This window comes from Octopus bimaculoides, chromosome 14 (assembly GCF_046866305.1).
Source record: "Octopus bimaculoides isolate indiv1 chromosome 14, ASM4686630v1, whole genome shotgun sequence".
Classification (NCBI taxonomy): Eukaryota; Metazoa; Mollusca; class Cephalopoda; order Octopoda; family Octopodidae; genus Octopus; species Octopus bimaculoides.
In genome coordinates this window covers 47,339,961-47,353,598 of record NC_142941.1, presented here as the reverse complement: position 1 = coordinate 47,353,598, position 13,638 = coordinate 47,339,961, and the positions used below count along the sequence as shown (strand labels likewise).

The 13,638-nt window shown below is 38.2% G+C and overlaps 1 protein-coding gene across 7 annotated transcripts in view; it reads right to left on the bottom strand.

Moving 5' to 3' along the window:
- The window catches only part of LOC106880489 (synaptic vesicular amine transporter), a 187,706-nt gene extending 184,481 nt beyond the window's left edge, over positions 1 to 3,225 (bottom strand). For 2 of the 7 annotated variants that reach the window (XM_089362808.1, XM_089362812.1), the window contains exons 1-2: positions 3,073 to 3,211; positions 2,105 to 2,172 (exon numbers count right to left, since the gene is read on the bottom strand). The gene's annotated coding sequence lies outside the window, so the exon portion shown is untranslated. Of the gene's footprint in view, positions 1 to 2,104; positions 2,381 to 3,072 lie in introns of those variants that run through there. The other 5 variants (XM_089362807.1, XM_089362809.1, XM_089362813.1 and 2 more) reach the window with 5 other exon arrangements.
- Between the last annotated feature and the right edge of the window lie 10,413 nt (positions 3,226 to 13,638).

Below are 13,638 nucleotides of genomic sequence, written 5' to 3'. Positions count from 1 at the left end.
CAAATATTGATCTCTGTATGTATGATTTTATGTATGTGTATACAGATATATATATATTGCATATACATATATACAGTTGTGCAAATACATGTGCGCGTATGCGTGGATGTTCGTATGTGTGTATTTTATACATGCACATTTGAAAATTACTATAGACCCATTTTTAGCATGTACCTATGTTTTTGCATTAAGACCAAATATATATATATATATATATATATAGATGGATACATAGATAAATATAGATATGCATAGATATTCATGTTGATAAATACATAGATTCATGAATGTATATATAGATCTATGTACATATATATATATGCATATATGCAAACATATATATACACACACAGATATATATATATATACATACATATATATACATATGTATATAAATATATATATATATATATATACATATATGCACATACATACATATATATATATATATATATATTAACAATTGCATATATGTATACTAGTAGGCTGGAAACGTAAAATACTTTCTCACCTAATATACCAACTTGTTTATAACATGTCTTCGTCTTTTGTTTTTCTGTAAATTTCAACTATATACATACATATAAGATATATATATATATATATATATATATATATATACACACACACACACATTCATTTATTCGGACAAATCTAGTCCAGGACTTATTCTTTGTAAACCTCGGACTTAATCTATCGGTTATATTTGCGGAACCTTTTGCTAGGTTACGGGGATGTCAACACACAAACATCGGTTGTCAAGTGATGGTAAGGGACAAACACACACGCACACATATACGACGGGCTTCCTTTCAGTTTCCGTCTATCAAATTCAGTCACAAGGCTTGGGTCGCCCGAAGCTATAGTAAAAGACACTTGCCCAAAGTGCCTCGCAATATATATATATATATATATATATATATATATATATATATATATATATATATATATATATATATATTAGAAATATAATATTTCTAAATCTCTCAGAGAGATTTAAGCAGTAGTGGAGCGACAAAGTTGTAGTATAATACTACAACTTTTTATATATATATATATATATATATATATATATATATATATATATATATATATATATGCATATATATTTAAAGAGAGAGGGGGAGATAGAAGGAGATAGATAGATAGATAGATAGATAGATCCTCTGAGATGAATGAACTCACATATAAGTAGGTATCTCTGTATATCACTCTACATATATATTTTGTGTGTGTGTGTATGTGTGTACGTCTATGTGTGTGTTGGATGGAGTGATGGATGGATGAAATCAAGTTTGTCTGTGATCAGCCAAGAGCCGAACTCCAACAATCTTTTGATATCACAAGCGTTTTTCCATTGAACTCAACGTATCCCGGTTCTAAAAGTGAGAATGTCTCCACACACACACACACACACACATCAGAACACTTACATTGCGATACAAGCACAACATGAGTACAGTATTAACATGTGTGCATATATGTGTGTGTGTGTGTGTGTATTTAACGCACGTATATATACGTATATATTCATATTCATACGTGTATATACATACACATATTTGTAGATATAAATATATGGATATACGTACATATATGTGCATGTTATGTGTTACAGAATATACGTACGTATTTGTATACATACATGTATACGTATACATGTATATATATATATATATATATATACACACACATATATATGTATAATTATATATATACATATATATACATATACATGTATGTATGTATGCATGTATGTGTATATGTATATACATATACAGATATGTATGTATGTATGAATGTATATATATATATATATATATATATATATATACATACATACACATTATGTTCAGTGCGAAAACTAAGTGAAACTGGAAACAATCCAAAGCATTGAAATTAGGAGATAATTCTTCCTACACATACAGACATGCAAACATAATAGAACCATACTTAGGTACATATACATACACATACATACGTACAGATATAACTACGTGTGTGTGTATATATATATATATATATATATATATATACAGACGCAAACGTAGGAAAGCAGGCCTATAGACACCCAGCAACGTATGTATAATATAACTGGTCTTACCTTTGTCAAGAGTCGGGAGTTATTTGTGTGACAATTGTCGACGTTGTTTTTGGTGTTTTTTCTTGACGCTAGTGACGATATATAAGCCACAATGACAGAGGTAGTGGTAATGATGATGTTGATGATGATGACAATGATGACGATGAAGATGATTAAGATGACGGTGATGATGATGATAACAAAAATGACACTAAAGCTAATAAATGTAATAATAATAACGAAGACGATGTAGATGATGCTGCCAACATAAACATTAATAACAGTCCTATTAGTAGTGGCGGTGGTGGTGGCGGTGGTGGTGGTTGTGGTGGTGATGGTGGTGGTTGTATCTCTAACGCTGCTGTACTTATCTCTCTTGGAACATGGATTGCTTGGATTGCGTTAGAATTCTTCGGGGGGCTTTCGCTTTTCTCACCACCACCACCACCACCACCACCACCACCACCAAGCACATACAGATAAAATTTACATACATCTATGCATGCACAAATAGGTGTATGTGTTTATGCATAACTGTACATATGTGTGTGTGCGTGTTTATGTATGTGTATATATATATATATATATATATACACACATGCACATACAAGCATATTCATAAGCACATGCATACATACGTAATTAGGTTCGTTCGAGCGTGTATGTATGTATGCATGTATGTATGACCTGCTATGCCCACTTCTATGAAATATACATATAAACATATATATATACCCCGTCTTATATACACTCACTCCAGCATAAACATGATCGATAATCGCTGCTTAAACCAGTTAAGGCGAAAAGTTGTTTTTTTTTATCATTTCATATCAATATTTTTCTATTTCATCATATATATCTATATACCTATACATCTATATATATATATATATATATATATATATATAAAGAGAGAGAGAGAGAGAGAGAGAGAGAGATTGCTTGATTGATTGATTGATACATAGATTGATTGATAGATAGATAGTCACCTTGTTTATTTTTTTGATGATGCTGCGGCTGCTGCTGTTTGTGTTTGTTTATTGTTTTGCTTGACTGTTGTTTGTTATTTGTTGTTGGTTTGTTTTAGTTGTGTTCAGTTCCACAACAACAGTTTGGCGCAAATCTCCCTCCCTTGTCCACGTGAAAAGGGGATCCATGGACGAATTTATATATTTATATATACGTGCGTGCGTGGGGGGGGGGGTGTATATGTGAGAAATGAAGCTATATGTGTTTGTCTGTTAGATGGGTGGGGCAGCAGGTGGGCTTCAGCCGCACACACAGACACAGACACACACACACACACACACATATATGTATATAGATAAAGAGTATTTATATGCGCTGTTGATGTGGTGCGCTTTCAAGTGTGTATATATGTGTATATGTTTTTGTGAACGTTTGTTTCACATTTGCGCGAACGTGTGTGTATGTGTGTGTGTGTCTTAGTTTATGCGTGTATGTGTTTATGACTGCCTCAGCCCAAGCAATAGTGTCAATCAGTTTGTGTGTGTGTGTGTGCGTGTGCGTGTGCGTATGTGTATATTTGTATGTGTGTGTATGTGATCGAGTACGTATATGTATGTATGTCGTCTGAAGGTGTTTGTCTGTGTGTGAATGTCGTCACTAAGCACTATTTACTGTCTGGGAGAAGAAAAAGAAAAAGCATTTTCTTACGGGGGGGGGGGACACTTGTGTAGGCGTATGTGTGTTTCGTGTGATAGCTGTGTATGTGTGTATGTGTGGATGCGTACGGGACCCTGGGCGGTCTATCCGAATTTGCAAGCTCATAAGAAGCTTGTATGTGTTTTCCTGTACGTTATTTTTCCTTCCTCGTGTGTGTGTGTGTGTGTGTGTGTGTGTGTGTGTGCTCATGCGCGTCTCTGTGAGTTTGTGTCAATGATGACGGGATGCTATTTTGGTGAACTCGGCGTTGCGTGTGTGGGGGGATATGGGTGTATGTATATGTGTGTGTGCATATGTCTGTGCGAATGTCTGTTTGTATGTGTATGTGTGCGTGTGTGTGCGTGCGCGTACGGACAGTCGACTGCGCAAGGAAACTAAACGAGTAAGTGTAATGAGAGAGGGAATGAGAGGAGGGAGTAGACTGGAAGGAGGAGGAGGAGAAGAAGAAGAAGAAAAATGAATGAATGAAGAGATGGTTGTGGTGGAGGTACGTACACACACACACACATATATGTATGCGTAAGGTGAGAGAGAATCGGGAGGAATAGGATGAGGGGTGGTGGGGTGAGGACAAGTTGAAGAGACGAAGTGTGAAAGAAGAGGGGGCGTGTCAAGGAGAGTTAAACGGATGGTGAATGGAGGGGTGGGGCATTGATCTTGGTAGGGGGAGAGTAGACAAATGTGAGAGAGGGGGTGGAGAGAGAAGCGAGAGTGAGAGAGAAGAAAGTAGATACGAGTGAGTCGTAGTGAGAGGAAGAAAAGCGTAAGATGAATGAAATGTGTGTGCGAGTGTGTGTGTGTGTGTGCGAGTGTGTGTGTGTGTGTGTGTGTGTGTGTGTGTGTGTGTGTGAAGAAAAACAAAGAAGCAATCAATGAAAAGAGGAAAAGAAAGAAAAAAAGCAGTGAAATGAGGAAGAGGGGAAGGGGGAAGGGGGAGAGTAAAGCTGAAGTGGTGGTGGGAGGAGAAGTTGTCGAATTTTCAATGATAGACAAGCGATTGATTCTCCGGTAGGTGGGGTGACTGTCACACTCTATCCTCCTCCCTCTCTTTCTGTCTTCCTCACTTTTCCTTTCTCTTTTAATCTTTCCTCTTTCATTTTTCACTTTATCTTCTCTCTCTTCTCTCTCTTTTTCTTACTCTTACTCCTCCCCTCTCGCTCTTTTTCCCCGATTTTCCTCTCTTTTCTCTTTCTCACTTTTCTGCAGCATCTTTTCTTTCTATCTAAGCTCTTACTATTTATTTCCTAATTCCATCCTCTCTCTCTCTCTCTCTCTCTTTCTTCCCCTCTCTCTCTCTCTTTACCTTTGTATTTCACTTTTTCACCTGACCCAAACATGAAGAGTGGTCATACGAACTCCTAGAAATAGCAACCAAATTTCCTCAGATCACTTCTTACTGCTCCAAAGAAACAAAAAGACATACCGGACAATGTAGTCCCAATATACAAACAGACGAAATAGTCACGGATAGAACGCCTCTGATTAAAGGTCTACTCAATAAGATTTGGACTACCCAACAATAACAGCAATCATCTCCTCACAGATAAACATGAACGACTCTTCGCTTCATTCTGCATCGCTTCCATCAGCGAGAGTTTATTTGCGGTGCGTTGGTGTCTTATCCGAGATATTTATCTCACCTTCACTGGAGCCAAGCGTCGGTCCCAGACACATACATACATACACACACACGTACATATATTCCTTTTCATCTTTGGTCCGTTTGTGCCTTTGAGCGCCGCATCGAGCAGACAGTAATCACCGATCATCTCCGTCTCTGGTCAACGTCTTCCCCGGTTAAGTTCAGTCTGCGTAAGTTTTCTTCGAAGCTACTACGCCATGTCTTCCTTGGCTGGCATCTTTTTCTCCACCCTAACCTCGTCACAAGTCCAGGATGAGAAAGGATGAAGGTTAGGCGTTAGGCTAGCAACCCGACCCTGTAAAAACTTACATTGCTAAAGAAACAATCAGTACATATATATATACATACATACATACATTCATACATACATTCGAATATGCATTATATACACATACATACATTCATAATACATGCATATATACATTCATACACATACATATCTAAATTCTATGCTACTGTCGATAAGAGACATTGACAGGCAAGTTCATTGCTCTGAAATACGAACTGCGAGCGAAAATGTGAAAATTTTCACTCTCGTAAAAAATTCCTAGAGTGTAAAACCGTCAATCAGAATTTTCCTCTAAATCCCACAAGCAGTTCATCGCAGTATGAAAGGCTATACCATCAAGGCGGTAAAATTTCCTTCTCAAGGGGAATCAGAGTTATTTTGCAAACGGATCGGGAATATAAATAACACAACTACAACGTGATGTAGTTAAGAAGTTCGGAATGAAAGCGTATCACTCTCCCGGCGTTACAAAACGATCCGGAACTCGGCTGGAAAATACCTAATTATCGCTTATTGGGACAGAAAACTCACATCCTACAGGGTAGCCCTCGTTAACCGGTTCAAAAGAACAACGAACATTGGGCTTGATGTACAACGAAAGTAACGAAGTTACAAGAGATGCATGAGGCCAAAAACTACAGACCCATAGCATCGTTGAATGTAATTTATGAATTATACAGGTTGCTTGAAAGCATTCTTCTCGTATCACTGCGAAACATTCAATATGGTGACTGATTAGCAAGCAGAAAAAATATAAGGATTGTGGAGCTGTGCTGAACAGCCCCTCATCAGCATAACTGTCCTTAAGTACCGTCAAAATCTTCTAACTGCATGGCCCTGTTCCTCACTCGGAGATAATAGAGTCGTTAAGCTTTCATTTCAGCAGAAGGACATATTTTTGTAACTACATTTAAACTCTCGAAATTGGAATTGAAGAATACAAAAAAACATTTTGACTTAGCCAGACCATAACTTTGGATATCTTCGTTGCTTATTTTGCCTTTAATCCCCTTATTTTGAAACTATATGGATAATACCATACTTAATTCTGGTGCCTAAACTTAAATACCATATTCACCTGAATCTATCTATTTATTTATTTATTTATATATACATATGTCTGTGTGAGAGTGCGCGCGTGCAATGTGTGCGCGTGTGCGTGCGTGTGTATTACCTTGTTGAAAAGGTAGTTCTCAGCTATTTTTGACATGCTAACTTTGAGAGTACTTTTTTTAATACTAACAGTAAATGAAGCCTTAATTTTTACGTGCTAATGTTTTTTACTTTCTTTGCGGAATAGCGGAATACCTTAGTGGCTAAATAAGTATCGATATTTACCCTTTTAAAATGAGTTTAAATCAGACCCATATTAGCTATTGCATGCTGTATGAATTCAAAAGGAATAGAAGTGTCAAAATATATTCGTTCTTGCTATGGAAATAAACTTCTAAGTTTCTAGACATGCCAACGATGGTTTGGCCAGTTTCGCGGGTAAAATTTTCTCTTGCAGGTTCTCCTTGATCTAAATGACCAAGTTCTGTCAATATATTGAGCTTCTAAGGCGGCGAGCCGGTAGAAACGTTAGCATGCCGAGCGAAATGCTTGGCGGTATTTCGTCTGTCTGCATGTTCTGAGTTCAAATTCCGCCGAGGTCGACTTTGTCTTTCATCCTTTTGGGGGTTGATAAATTAAGTACCAGTTACGTACTGAGGTAGATCTAATCGACTGATATCCTCCCAAAAATTTCGGGCCTTGTGCCTAGAGTAGAAAAGAATATATTGAGTTTTTGAAAACCTTAGTTGAGAAAAAGACAAAGCACGAGAATTAGCAAAATAGTTCAATTCAAGTCACACTTCGCTCATAAACTAGAAAAAGCGTCTAAGCTTGGTCAGTGGGTCTCTCATCATCTGAAAACTTGTCAACTTAATCAAACAGTTGCCCTCTGCTCGTCAGTGAAAAGTAGACTTGCTACTGAATCTTTCCAGAATAGATTCGTCACATATGATGAAAAGTGGATCTTTTATAATCATATTCAACGAAAACGACAATGGTTAACACCGAACGAGAAAGGAAAATCTATCCAGAAACTAGGACTACACCACAGAAAATGTTCTGCTTTATATTTGGTTAGATATGAAGGGAGTCTCAAACCAAAATAAAACAGTTAATGCGGCGAAGTATTGTCATCAACTGGAAGCATTTCATAGAGAATTGCAGAAAAAGCAACCCTCACCCCTCAATCGTGGGAGAGTGCTCTCACATGATTATAACAAGACCCATATTGCCCAAGTTACTCAGGAAAAGCTTATGATACCAAATATGGAAGTTTTATTCTCCTGGCATTGCTCCAGCGGACAACCATCTTTTCAGGTCATTACTAAAGTACTTTAAAGGGGATTAGGGTTTAATTAACTGTGAAAAGATTAAAAAAGATTAACTGTGAAAAGGTTAAAAATTAGATCGAGTGTTTTTCTAAATTTTTTTTTTTAACATGGAGAATTTTGTGAGGGATCAACAGTTTGCCAAAAAGATAGAATTATCAACAATGAGAGGAAATATTATCTTTATTAAATAAACCAAAGAATTAAGTTCCTTTCCACCTAAGAAATATGTGTTTGACTGTATGTGTTGCGCATGCGTACATACATAATTTTTTTATTTAAATAAAATCACAATTTCTTAACAAATCATTACAGAATATGCAAGCAAATCCAAATTAATTCCAAAATAATACGTGATGAAAAAGTTGTGGGTCGGATATTTCCTAGGATAAAAAAAAAGAAAAAGATTCGAGAATAAACATGGTGAATGATTGTTTTAAAGAAATTGTATTGGAGTAGGAGATAATGTCAGCTTCTAACGTTAAACTCTTTGTTTTCCTTTCCCCCTTTTGTTTCTCTGTCATATATACACACACACTCAGACACACACACTCACACACGCATATACGCGCGCGCACACATACACACTCGTCCACTATTAAGCATCCATCTTAAATGATAGTGCACAGACATTATATACAGGAACGTTGAAGTGATTAAAAATCCTCATTTAAGTATCAAATTTTCGAAAGGAGCAGTTTTAAATACCATAGAAGCTAGAACATAATTTGTTCTTTAATTGTTTCACATTCAAATTTGATTATATTTATAAACATTTCAGGTATTATGGTCATTGAATCAAACTATTAATTTATAAATGTTTGAAATACATAGGTGTGTGCCCGCGCGCACATAGTATTAATACATACGTATGCATATATGTGTGTGTAAATACATATGCATACATACAAATATTTATAAACATACATATGTATACACCTACATATATATGTTTGTATAAATATGTATGTACACGCACACACACACACATATATATGTATGTATATGTGTATATATATATATATATATATATATATATATATATATATATATATATTTATAGCTTGTAGTCAAGCGCATTCTTTGTACCTCCATTCGAATGTCACCGTCCTTTTATTGTCATTGCTTATTTCACGCCACGATAACTCCTGTCATTACGTCTTTTAGACTTATTATTTACCGATCAGAATCGTTTTATTTGTGCTTGATGAAGAAAAAAAAAATAATAAAACGAAGATACAATATTGAATTTGACGCTATTTTAGTGATCAGGTGGATTCTAGTGAATATAAACTGATCGGAAATTATATTTTTTCCTTCTCCCATAATAAATTTTTTTAAATATCAACTAGATTATGGCCGAGACAACAATTTACTAAAATTAGCCGCCCTCAGCTTCCACCCTGCCCTCAAGACGGCTCCGGAAGCTGGCGCATGCCTTTTTTAATGTGTTTCTGGGAAGAACACCGCCTTGATCTTGGCCACCAGTTCGGCCGAACAGGTAGAATGGTTGGTATCTTTCTCAACCACGTCCCACACTTAGTAATCTAGGATATTACAATTAGGGGTTTTAGGAGAGAGAAATTGGGGCTGGTGAAGTCGTAGAACTTCTCCGATAACCACTTCTAACGCTTTCGGATTGGCAAGAAGCCGAATCCTGCTGCTGTACATATGACCCTCCAGCAGCAACCCTCTCCAGCCAGGGATTCACCACAATCTCCAGCATCCATACATAGCAGTTTGAAATGAGCCTGGGACCCTGTCTCTGCAGATGATGGATGAATCCCGGCGTGCGGACGCATTCAGAATGCTTATTGTGTCCCTTCCTGCTGACCGCAGCTTCGTAGTCTCTGCTGCAGCTGTCCCTATCACGTCTCACAGCCTTTACAGTGTTCACAGAGCATTCAGCGGTAGTCATGATGTTTGTAAGTTGATACGCAACGCGAATCATCAAAAGACAGGTAACTCTTTGCCAATATGCAAATGGCTTCCAGTCCTCCATGTCAGCTAACTTTTTTCTCAGTAGAAGAAAAACACCGAGTGCTCCATTTCTCGTCCGGCCGCAATCACCAGCTGAGCGCCGTACTTCGACAAGATCTCGGCCCATTATGCTTAGTGTTTCTGCACACGGTGGGTCCGCAACAGCTGGGCGTATTGTGTTGCAACCGGACTCGTGACAGTTCTGTGGTCTTATACGCTTTCACAAACCTCCTGGTAATCTAAGCACTACCTTCAACTGCTTTCTCTCCACATTCCTTGATGGTCTTCCTCACAGCAAGCACACTAGCCACCTTCTGAGAGAAGCTGCTGGGAAACCCCTGCAGCCAACCTCGAACGCAACCAGCTCACTGATGTGACCTTTCTCCCGAATCTCAGCTACCAGCTCTTCATAGCCCAACAGCTTCCGCTCATGGGCCTCAGCAATGCTCTCCTCCCATGGCACAGTCAGCTTCCCAAGGACCACACGTCTCTGACCCTCATCTACCAAAACCAGGTCGGGCCGGAGTGCTGACACCGTGATGCTTTCGGGCAATGGCTTTACTGTCCGCCAATACATGAAGTTGTTTCTGAGAAAAGAAAACATTAAAAATCGTCAAATTTAGCCCGAAAACCACGTGGCGTTAGGCTTCTTATATGTAGAATTGTTAACGGTCTTCGTTAACTGAGCTTCGTCAGTTTCATTCTAACAAACTGAGCTTAAGAAAACTGGAAAAAGTACGTGTGTGTGTGTGTGTGTGTGTGTGTGTGTGTGTGTGTGTGTGTGTGTGTGTGTGTGTGTGTGTGTGTGTGTGTGTGTGTGTGTGTGAATGTGTAAATGTGTGTGTTTGTGTGTGTGTGTGTATGCGTGTATGCATATGTGTGTATGTATGAGTGTGTGTATAATACATACACACACATACACATATATGCATGCATGTATGTATGTGTACTTATATATGTGTCTATGAGAGTGGGTGTATATATTTGTGTATCAGTCTATTCATGCTGTTATTAGTTTATTGTTCTATTAGTCTCATTCTGTTTGTCTGTCTGTCTGTAGCTACAAAAACATACACCCACAAACATATACTTATATATTGTATTATACACTCACATCTTTTTAATATATATGTTTATCGCAGAGCATAAGCTCTGTCGTATATATATATATATATATATATATATATATATATATATATATATATACACATACATATATATACACATATACATACATACACATATATATATACACATATACATACATATATGTGTGTGTGTGTGCATATATATATATGTGTATGTGCTGGTATGTATGTATGTATATATATATATATATATATATATATATATATGTATGTATGTGTGTGTGTGTGTGTGTGTGTATGTATGTATGTACACACACACACACACACGACATCAACAGTACCCTAACCCTACAGAAATAGTCACACACGCGTCTCTTTCTAGCCGAGACACACACTCTCCGGCGTGGAGACTCTTTTATTCAATGAATGGAATGATTGTTCAAGTCTTGTGTCACAGAAATGGCATCAATTGTCACTGACATGTGCTGTCACCATGGTAACTTCCGGGACACACCCATTCGTCTCAGAGACCACGCCCACTAACTCGCAATTCGTTCAACGATTTCACAGATTTTCTTTTCGTTCTTTTTCTCCGCCCCCTTTCACCAATCCAACGCACCCCTCACACCCCTACCACCACCACCACCAATCGTTTGGTCACTCCACCATATCCGCTACCACCTGTGTCACCATCCACCACCACTACCATCATTACCATCACCATCATCATCATCATCAATAACAATATCATCTCATATTACACTCATCACCTCCACCTCCACCTCTACACCATCTATAACACCAATGCCTTCATTAAGGCCACCACATCTTCGCGACCAACTTAACCCAATAACACTACGGCCATATTAATCACTGTTCGCCATCATCATCTGCTGTTTCTACTACTACTACTACTACTACTACTACGAAAGCCATCAGAACCACTATCGCCACCATCACCAACGGTGTCACCAGGCGCACTACAGATCCTATCAACGACCTTGCAGCGGCCACCGCCACCGCGGCTAACACCACTATCACCACCTTTTCTATCATGACAACTATAATCAATGCTATTGACAATCCTTCTGACCATCACTACCAGTTCTATAAACAATAGTTCTGTCTCCCCCCCCCCCCGCCAGCACCACTCCTTCCACTAACAGCACACTCACCACTTCACAACCAACACTAATACCAAAACTATCCCCCCCCCCACCACGAAGAAGAAGAAGAAGACGCAGATTGATCCCCAGAAAGCATTCGGCAGTGTTCCACACTCATAGATCCTGGAATCTCTCCACACAAATAAAGTAGCTCCAACACTATTAAAATAGAACACGTACGCAATGGCAAACTGGAAAACCATTGACAAATTCATCACAAGTCATTAAAACTTGCAGCCCTATACCTATGAGAAGAGGGATTTTCCAAGGAGACTCGCTGTAACCCCTGTTTTTCTGCCTTACTCTAACACCGCTAACAAACTTGTTAAATGAAACTACCATGGGTTAAAGATGTTATTGACAAACAATAAACCATCATAGATGACTTTAAAGTGTTCACTAAAAATACCACAGAACAGTGAAACCTTCTCGAAATTATCCATAGTTTCAGCAAGGACATCAGAATGAGCACGGGGGCTGGACATATGTGCTGCGAAAGTGACACTGAAAAGAGGCAAATTAATCAAACACTGCACTCAACATAGACACAGAGATCAGAGAATTAGACCCTAATCGCCAATACAAATATCTAGCAATCCTTGAACAATCCTTATTCAGGGACCTTTTCAGCAGGATGGACTAGACGGCCAGAACAAAATTCTAACTCGACCCCCACCTGCAAGATCATGCGGTATTTATCTTGGTATGAGATCACCATGTCGCGCACATATGGTTGTGATGCATGTGCCTGGTATACCCTTATCAGACGGGTAGGCATGATGGGTATTTTGGGCTTTGTATATTCTACCCCAGTGTCACTTTGATAGCATGCGTTGCTCTCTCACACAGTAATAATAATAATAACAATAATCCTTACATCGAAATTAAACGGACGGAATAAGAATGAAGCAGTTTCACTCCTTAGATATGGAGCAGGGGTAATCACGTGGACAGTAGACGAACTAAACAGCTTAGACAGAAAGGCAAGGAAGTTGCTGACTAGATATGGGATACTCCAACCAAAAAAAGTGACACAGACAAACTGTGTGTACCAAGAAAAAGAGGGGAAAGAGGATCGGAAGCAAACACAGCATTAGAGCAGAAGAAAACAACATAGAATGGTATGTAAAAAAAAATGCCACAAACCACTAAAAAAAGATGGTTAAGGATGACTAAAAGTGATTTAAAACCGGAAACGGAGGCTCTAATCTGTGCTGCCGAAGAGCAAGCATTAAGAACGAATTACATCAAATACGGGAATAGACAACACATCAGAAAGTGATAAGAGCAGAATTTGTGGACAAAATGGTGAAACCGTATGGC